The 9,019-nt window shown below is 41.0% G+C and overlaps 1 pseudogene; it reads right to left on the bottom strand.

Annotated features, from left to right (window-relative positions):
• Positions 1-526: 526 nt before the first annotated feature.
• LOC127099038 (uncharacterized) lies at positions 527-626 on the bottom strand (annotated as a pseudogene).
• Positions 627-9,019: the final 8,393 nt, after the last annotated feature.

Below are 9,019 nucleotides of genomic sequence, written 5' to 3' on the forward strand. Positions count from 1 at the left end.
GGCGAACCGCTCTATTTACGAATCAACGATATCGAACTATATCTCCGAGTCTTACGACGAATTCGGGAATATCGTGCTGAAAACAATCTCCCTCCTATAAACCTTCCTGATATCAAAAACATTTTTCCTTCTTTAACCGAGATGGCAGAACCAGCTCGTGCTCTTAGAGATTACGCCGCTCCATCGCAAGATGAACCGCATTCAAGTATTGCTCCGCCCGCAATCGAAGCAAACAACTTTGAACTTAAACCTTCACTGCTGCAGGCTGTGCAACAGAACCAATTCTCTGGAAATCTTACCGAAGATCCAAACCTTCATTTATCCGTATTTGTTCAATATGCTGATACTGTTAAAGCTAATGGTGTCACTTCAGAGGCAATTCGACTTCGTCTTTTTCCTTTCTCATTAAGAGATAGCGCTAGAAGATGGCTTCAATCTCTACCTTCCAACTCAGTCACCACATGGAACGAGTTGAAGAAAGTTTTCCTTGCCCGATATTTTCCGCCAAGCAAAACAGCTATGTTAAGAGCCCAGATAAACGGATTTAAACAGAAAGACAACGAGTCTCTTTTCGAAGCATGGGAAAGATACAAAGACATGATGAGACTTTGCCCACACCATGGTTTGGAAGACTGGTTAGTAATTCACACATTTTATAATGGTCTCTTATACAATACAAGGTTAACAATAGACGCCGCTGCAGGTGGTGCATTAATGAACAAACCTTATGCTGATGCTTACCAGCTTATCGAGAGCATGGCCCAAAACCACTATCAGTGGGGAACCGAACGAACAACAGTGGAAAAACCTCAACCGAAAACTGGCATGTACGAGATAAGTAACCTTGATCACGTCAATGCAAAAGTGGATGCTTTGGTCCAGAAGATTGAAAGTTTAAATGTATCACCACCAACCGCCGTGGTTGCTATAGCTCAGAATTGCGAGGTCTGTGGAATCCAAGGCCACACTCCTGCGGAATGTCAACTCTTGACTGGAATCCAAACAGAGCAAGTAAACTATGCTCAAGGAAGCCCCTATTCGAATACCTATAACCCAAATTGGAAGAATCATCCAAACTTTTCATATAAGAGTAATAATGCTTTATACGCACCTGGACAGTCTCCGAATCAAACCCCATCTATACCTCCGGGGTACCAGAAACCAAATCCTAACAATAATACCCCTAGAAAATCCAACTTGGAAATCATGATGGAAAACTTTATAGCTTCCCAACAACAAACCAATAAAGATTTCTTAAACCAGAACATACACACTGGCGAACAACTTAAACAACTAGCAAGCAAAGTAGATGCCTTGGCTACCCATAACAAAATGTTAGAAACCCAAATATCTCAAGTAGCTCAACAACAAGCACCTACTGCTGCACCAACTGGTACATTCCCTGGACAGCCCCAACCTAATCCGAGAAGCCAAGCTCATGCAATTATATTAAGAAGTGGAACGGAAGTGGAAGGACCGTCTGATCCAAGGATAGAAAACCAAAGCCCTAAGAAATCTACTGAGGAAAGTGAACCTAAGGAAAAGGAAGAGAGTAATAAGGATACCCTAGAAAAGAAGGAACCTTATGTACCTCCACCACCTTACAAACCACCTATACCTTACCCTCAAAGGCTTGTTAAAACCAAAGATGTAGGTCAATTTAGAAAATTTGTTGATCTCCTTAAGCAATTAAACGTTACAATTCCATTTACCGAAGCTATTACGCAGATGCCCTCATATGCTAAATTCTTAAAAGAAATTCTTTCTAATAAAAGGAAACTTGAGGATAGTGAAACCGTTACACTCCCTGCCGAATGTAGCGCTATAATCCAAAACATGCCCCCTAAACTCAAGGATCCAGGTAGCTTCTCTATACCCTGTCACATAGGAAAATTTGTCATCGACAAAGCCTTATGCGATTTAGGAGCCGGAATTAGCGTTATGCCTTTATCCATATGTAAGAGACTGGAAATGGGAGAATTAAGACCGACCAAGATGTCTGTACAACTAGCAGATCGTTCCATCAAATATCCTGTAGGAATCCTTGAGAACGTTCCCGTACGCATAGGTCAGTTTTACATCCCCACTGACTTCACAATTATGGATATTAGAGAAGATGATACTACACCTATTATACTAGGAAGACCATTCTTAGCAACTGCCGGTGCAATCATAGACGTAAAACGAGGAAGACTCACCTTCGAAGTAGGTGAAGAGAAAATTGAATTCATTCTTTCCAAATTCTTGAAAGCACCTGCAATAGAAGATACATGTTACTTCATGGATATCATCGATGAATGCATAAAAGAAGCAGAGTCAGGAGAAGACAAATCATCAGACTATCTTTTAGAAGACAAATCATCAGACTATCTTTTAGAAGACAAATCTAAACAATGCTTAGCAATAACACCAGATCCTACGCAGTGTCTTAACAAACCAACCCCTGATTTGAAAACACTTCCCAAAAATCTGAGATATGAATTCCTAGACTTAGAACTTGAACGACCTGTGATAGTCAATGCAGATCTAGGAAGACTCGAAACAGAAAAACTCCTACATATCTTAAGAAAATATCCAACCGCACTAGGATACCACATAACCGATCTTAAAGGAATAAGCCCTTCTATTTGTATGCATCGCATCATGTTAGAAGAAGACGGTAAAACCTCTAGGGAACACCAGAGAAGACTAAATCCGATCCTAAGTGAGGTAGTAAAGAAAGAAATAACCAAGTTATTAGAAGCAGGTATTATATATCCTATATCTGATAGCAAATGGGTCAGTCCCGTACACGTTGTACCAAAGAAAGGAGGCATAACCGTTATTGAAAACGAAAAAGGAGAAACTATAACTAAACGAATCGAATCGGGATGGAGAATGTGCATTGATTATAGGAAACTAAACAAAGCAACCCGAAAAGATCATTTCCCTTTACCATTCATTGACCAAATGTTAGAACGACTAGCTAAACATTCACATTTCTGTTATTTGGACGGTTATTCAGGCTTCTTTCAAATACCAATTCACCCTGATGACCAAGAAAAGACAACATTCACATGCCTTTTTGGTACCTTCGCGTATAGACGAATGCCGTTTGGTCTGTGTAATGCCCCTGCAACTTTTCAAAGATGCATGATGGCAATTTTCGCCGACTTTCTCGAAAACATCATGGAAGTATTCATGGATGACTTTTCTGTATACGGATAAAGTTTCGAAGAATGCCTTGAAAACCTGGAAAGAGTTCTTGAACGATGTGTAAAAGTAAACTTAGTACTTAATTGGGAAAAGTGCCACTTTATGGTACAAGAAGGAATTGTTTTAGGACACATCATCTCGAACAGAGGAATTGAAGTAGACAAAGCCAAAATAGAGGTAATCGAAAATCTTCAACCCCCAAGAACCGTGAGAGAAGTACGAAGCTTTTTAGGACACGCCGGTTTCTACCGACGATTCATCAAAGACTTCTCTAAGATAACTAAACCTTTAACCGGACTATTAATGAAAGATGCTGAATTCATATTCGACGATAACTGTTTAAAAGCATTTCAAACTCTTAAACAAGCATTGATCTCCGCACCCATTATGCAGACACCGGACTGGAATGAACCATTCGAAATAATGTGCGATGCCAGTGATTATGCTGTAGGTGCTGTTTTAGGACAAAGAAAGGATAAAAAGCTTCATGTTATATATTACGCTAGCAGAACCCTGGATGAAGCACAGATGAATTATGCCACAACCGAGAAAGAACTCCTAGCAGTAGTATTTGCGCTAGATAAATTTCGTTCTTACTTGGTAGGAGCCAAAATAATAGTTTACACTGATCACGCTGCTATCAGGTACCTTCTAACAAAAAAGGATGCTAAACCTAGACTCCTAAGATGGATCTTGTTACTACAAGAATTCGACTTAGAAATCAAGGACAAGAAAGGAACTGAGAACGTAGTAGCAGACCACCTCTCTAGACTTGAGAACCTTGAACCAGAAAGAACATCCATTAATGATGATTTCTCGTATGACAAACTCATAGCTACTTTGGAAGAGAACAACTCCGACATGCAAGTAGAAACCACCTTAGCTATATCTGCCATACCATGGTACGCTGATCTAGTCAATTATTTAGCTGCCGGACTAGTTCCACCTACTTTATCTTACCAGCAGAAGAAAAGATTCTTCCATGACATAAAACACTATTACTGGGATGATCCCTTACTTTTCAAAAGAGGTCCCGATGGTATTTTCCGTCGATGTGTACCCGAAGAAGAGGTAGAAAATATAATCCAACACTGTCACTCCGCGCCTTATGGTGGACACACAAGTACATCCAAGACCTGTTCTAAAATCCTACAAGCTGGCTTTTATTGGCCAACTATATGGAAGGACGTACATGCGGCTATTAAGGAGTGTGACAGATGTCAACGCACGGGAAACATATCTAGACGTGACGAGATGCCACAAAAAGGTATTTTGGAAGTAGAGATTTTTGACGTGTGGGGAATAGACTTCATGGGACCGTTTCCATCCTCCTTCGGTAACAAGTACATACTCGTGGCGGTTGACTACGTATCAAAGTGGATCGAAGCTATAGCTTCTCCAACTAATGACACCCGAGTAGTAACTAGACTCTTTAAAAATATAATATTTCCGAGATTTGGCATCCCAAGGATAGTAGTCAGTGATGGTGGATCGCACTTTATATCCAAGATACTCGAAAAACTACTACTTAAATATGGAGTGAGACATAGGATAGCAACACCTTACCACCCTCAAACCAGTGGACAAGTGGAAGTATCTAACAGAGAAATCAAGCAAATATTAGAAAAAACGGTCGCCACTTCAAGGAAAGATTGGTCATTGAAATTACCAGAAGCTTTATGGGCATACCGAACTGCTTATAAAACTCCCATAGGGACGACCCCATTTAAGCTCATTTATGGAAAATCCTGTCACCTCCCGGTAGAATTAGAACACAAAGCCTATTGGGCTATTAGAAATTTAAATTTGAATTATAAAACCGCCGGTGAAAAGAGAATCCTTGACATAAACGAACTAGAGGAACTCAGAAGAGACGCCTATGAAAATGCCAAAATCTATAAAGAAAGAACAAAACAATGGCATGATAAGCGTATATCAAGGAAAATCTTCAAGCAAGGCGACGCAGTACTCTTATTTAACTCCAGACTAAAATTATTCCCGGGAAAACTACGATCCAGATGGTCAGGACCTTTCCATATCACTAAAATCTTTCCCAGTGGAGCGGTAGAAATTAAAGGACAATCTACAGAACCGTTCACCGTAAACGGGCAACGTCTGAAACATTATCACTATGCGGAAACCAACGAGGATTCGCAAATTCTACACTTAGACGAAACGCCCCCAGGACTCATAGACTATATTTAACAGTTTCTTTGTCGAGCTTGCGACATTTAAACAAAGCGCTTAGTGGGAGACAACCCACAAATTAATCTGTTATTTTATTATTTTACTATTATTATCATTCCTCTATTTTTCTCTTAATTATTCTTTTAATTTCTATTTAGTATTCATTATTGATTTATTCAAAAAGAAAAAAAATATATCTATATATTATAATAATAATTCTATTCTTCTTTCGGCATTTGGCCAAATCCTGACTTAAACTCATGTTTTCTTTTCTCTAGTTAACACTAACCAGATGGGACATTCTGACCGTATGGGTATCAAGTTCAGAGGAATGGCTCAGAAACGAAGGTTTGAAGAACTAGCCACTAGGGAGATGCTACCTAGTTTATATGCTGATGATTGGGCTATGACTGCCCTTGGACTGAGACAGAGTGTCCTGTTTTTGCTGAATCAGATAGGATGGGAGACCTCCCCTATCCTGAGACCTTTCACCACCTACCGGAGGCTCACACTAGAATTCCTTAGTTCATTAATCTATCTACCTAGCCATGGAAAAGGAATTACCAGAGGTTTTATCCAGTTCAGAATGTTCAATATGGAGTACCAATTTAATACTAGAGACTTCACCAACCTTTTGGGTTTTCCTACCTCCTTTGATACATTCACTATAAGCCAGGAAGAACTTCTTGAATATAGAGAGCTTGAACACTTTTGGGGTAAGCTGACTGGAAATGATGAGCCCGAAGAACATGAGTTTCTCTCTGGAAACATACATAACCCGGCTTTTCGCTATTTCCATAAGATCCTGACCCACACTTTATTTGGGAAGAAGCCAAATAGTACTTCAGTTTCACGTGATGAACTCTTCATCATATTTTGTGCTTCCCAGAACCGTCCAGTAAACGGTGCTACTTTTATGTTAGCTAATTTGGACCACCTTATCCAGGATGAGAGAGCACCCATTAGAATAGGCGGCCTGATAACTATGATAGGTAATGCTATTGGACTACGTCAGCCTATGCTTGACCTGAACCCTTTTTGTGGCATTACCACTATGAGTATACCTTTCCTCTTCAACACTATGTTTATAGCAAACATAGGGTCTGATGAGTTTGAGCTTGTTATTGATAACCAGGTTCTCTGCCTATTCACCCTGCCCGATCCTAGGACTAGTGTTCATAACCAAAGGAACTGGCTCTATAACCTGAATGAAACCCCAACTCCTGCTGGATCCACTGAATCCATCCAGGATTATGAGATTTGTGATGACTATGAGCACTATATTGACCATACCTCTCTTGCTGAATCTGACCCTCAGACTCCATCCGGCTACCATGATATTGATCCTCCTCCTCAGCCTGTCCTGACCGAAGAATCAGCCATGCCTGATCTCCGACATCATATGCCAGGAACAGATATTAAAACCGTCATTGAAGCCTTGATGTCAGAACAAAACGCCCTCAGGGAAGATTTCCACAGCTTGAGACTTGCAGTCCTAGAACACATGAGCAGCACGGCAAGTCAGTTACGTATGTTACGGCATCATGTTAACTCTTTTACTCCTCCGGCCAGAGATCCGAAGATAGATGGAATTTAGTTATTTCTTCATTCTAAGTTATTTAGTTTTAGGCTAGATTTTTTCATTAATGTTATTTGAATTCATGTTTATTTCTATTTCATTTTATTATTTTCCCTTCCTGTAATACATTATGATCCTTTTTATTGAAGCTGTTTAGTTAATTTATTTTGCAATGCCTATTATGCTCTACGGTTATTACTTATTATTATTATTATACAAAGCAAGTAAGCATGCATACTAAATTAAGCTACAGACTAAAACGTTCATAAGCAGAATAAAATATTTAATTACGCTACCAAGTGATTCTGTGAAGCGCTACTAAGCCTTTCCAAAAGGAAGTGTGACGAGCGTCACACCACCCGTGACGGGCGGCACACTTAGTGCCTGTTACGAGCGTAACGCCTCTCAGATATGTGAACGTTAGGGAGCCGTTGGAGACGAACGTTACACCCCCCACCTTTTTACATTCCCCATTCATTTTTCATTTACCACAATTAATTACTTTTCAACCACTCTTTCTTTTCACCTCCCACATTTTACCTATAAATACCCTCCAAACTTCCTTCTTTCACCACAAACAACTCTCTCATATCAAATATACACTTCTTTTCCTTTCCAAATCACTCATTCAAAAATCCATCACAATGGCGGGAAGTCAAAACTTCGGAAATATCATCTTCCGATCCGGAGATGACAACTATCAGCAAGAGCAATTCGAGCGCTTCCAACAGCGAGGCGTCGCTCCCACCAGGTACCCCGATTTAACTTGTTTACAACAATTGGGCTTACTCCACGGTATCGAGTGGATGCTCCGTAGAGCCGATTTAACCTTCCTTTGCACCCATAACCAACCCACCTATCCTTCCCTAACCTTAGAATTCCTAAGCTCTTACGACTACACCACTCCCGCCGGTGAAGGTGAATTCCTAACCGGTACAGCAACCTTCCGTATGTTTAACACCGAGTACTCTCTAACCCAACGCCAATTGAGTGCCATGCTACAATTTCCCACAGAAGGTCTGCTCCATGCCAGAATTCCCCCAACCTCAAACTGGAACACAGTTCTAGTTTTCGACCTTTTTAAGAAAATTTCCGGTATAAATACCAACAACTGGGAAGAACTCCTTCTCTCCCACATTCCATAACCCCACCATCCGTTATTTTCTCCGTATCCTGCAAAACACACTCTTTGGAAGACCAAACAACAGTAAGGTCAACTCAAAAGAACTCTTTTTCCTCCAGTGCGTTTTCGAATCGGATACTACGGTAAACGCCGCCTCTTTTCTCCTTCATCATATCCGCACCTTATGTGCTAGAGGCCGGCAACCATTCATAGTTGGCGGATTAATAACCTCCATAGCACTTGGCCTGAACCTAGGGGATAAACTCCAAACTCTAGAATCCCTTCCACCCCTGTCTATGGATATCGGCTATTGTCGCTCCAGCCGCCTGATTAAAAACAGAGTAGGCGGAGGCTATTATCTGATGGTGAACAACCAAGCAGTCCCAAGTGTTGTGCTACCCAATACCACCCTAACCGATGTCACAAACCCGAACCGCCACCTCTACGATCTTAGCGCTCCTGAAACCACCGAGCCTTCACAAACAAACCAACAAACAGATGAGTTTGAAGAAATGGAACAAGGCGATCATCCGCCAACACAACCGTCAGTCCCGCTCAACCCTTCCAGTAATGCAGCCGGCCCATCCTCCCAACGTCGTCGACGACGAAGGCCTGCGACCAACGATGACATTATGGATGCTATCGATGGAATGCAGGCACAGAATACAGAGATGATGCAGATGATGCGTCAAATGCAACAGCAACAGGATGCTCGGAATGCCATAACCGACCAGCGGTTTACTGAGTTGTTTAGCAGATTCGACAGCTTAGACATACGTCAAAGATCACCAGGACCAAGAACCAGAGGTGGAAGGCAGCCTTAGTTGTATTTTTTCTTTTTCCTGTCCATTTTGTATTTCTTTCCCTTCAAACATCGAGGACTATGTTTAGTTCAAGTATGGGGGGGAAATTATTCTTTCCATTCCCATCTTTGT

Source organism: Lathyrus oleraceus, chromosome 6 (genome assembly GCF_024323335.1).
Source record: "Lathyrus oleraceus cultivar Zhongwan6 chromosome 6, CAAS_Psat_ZW6_1.0, whole genome shotgun sequence".
Taxonomy (NCBI): domain Eukaryota; kingdom Viridiplantae; phylum Streptophyta; class Magnoliopsida; order Fabales; family Fabaceae; genus Lathyrus; species Lathyrus oleraceus.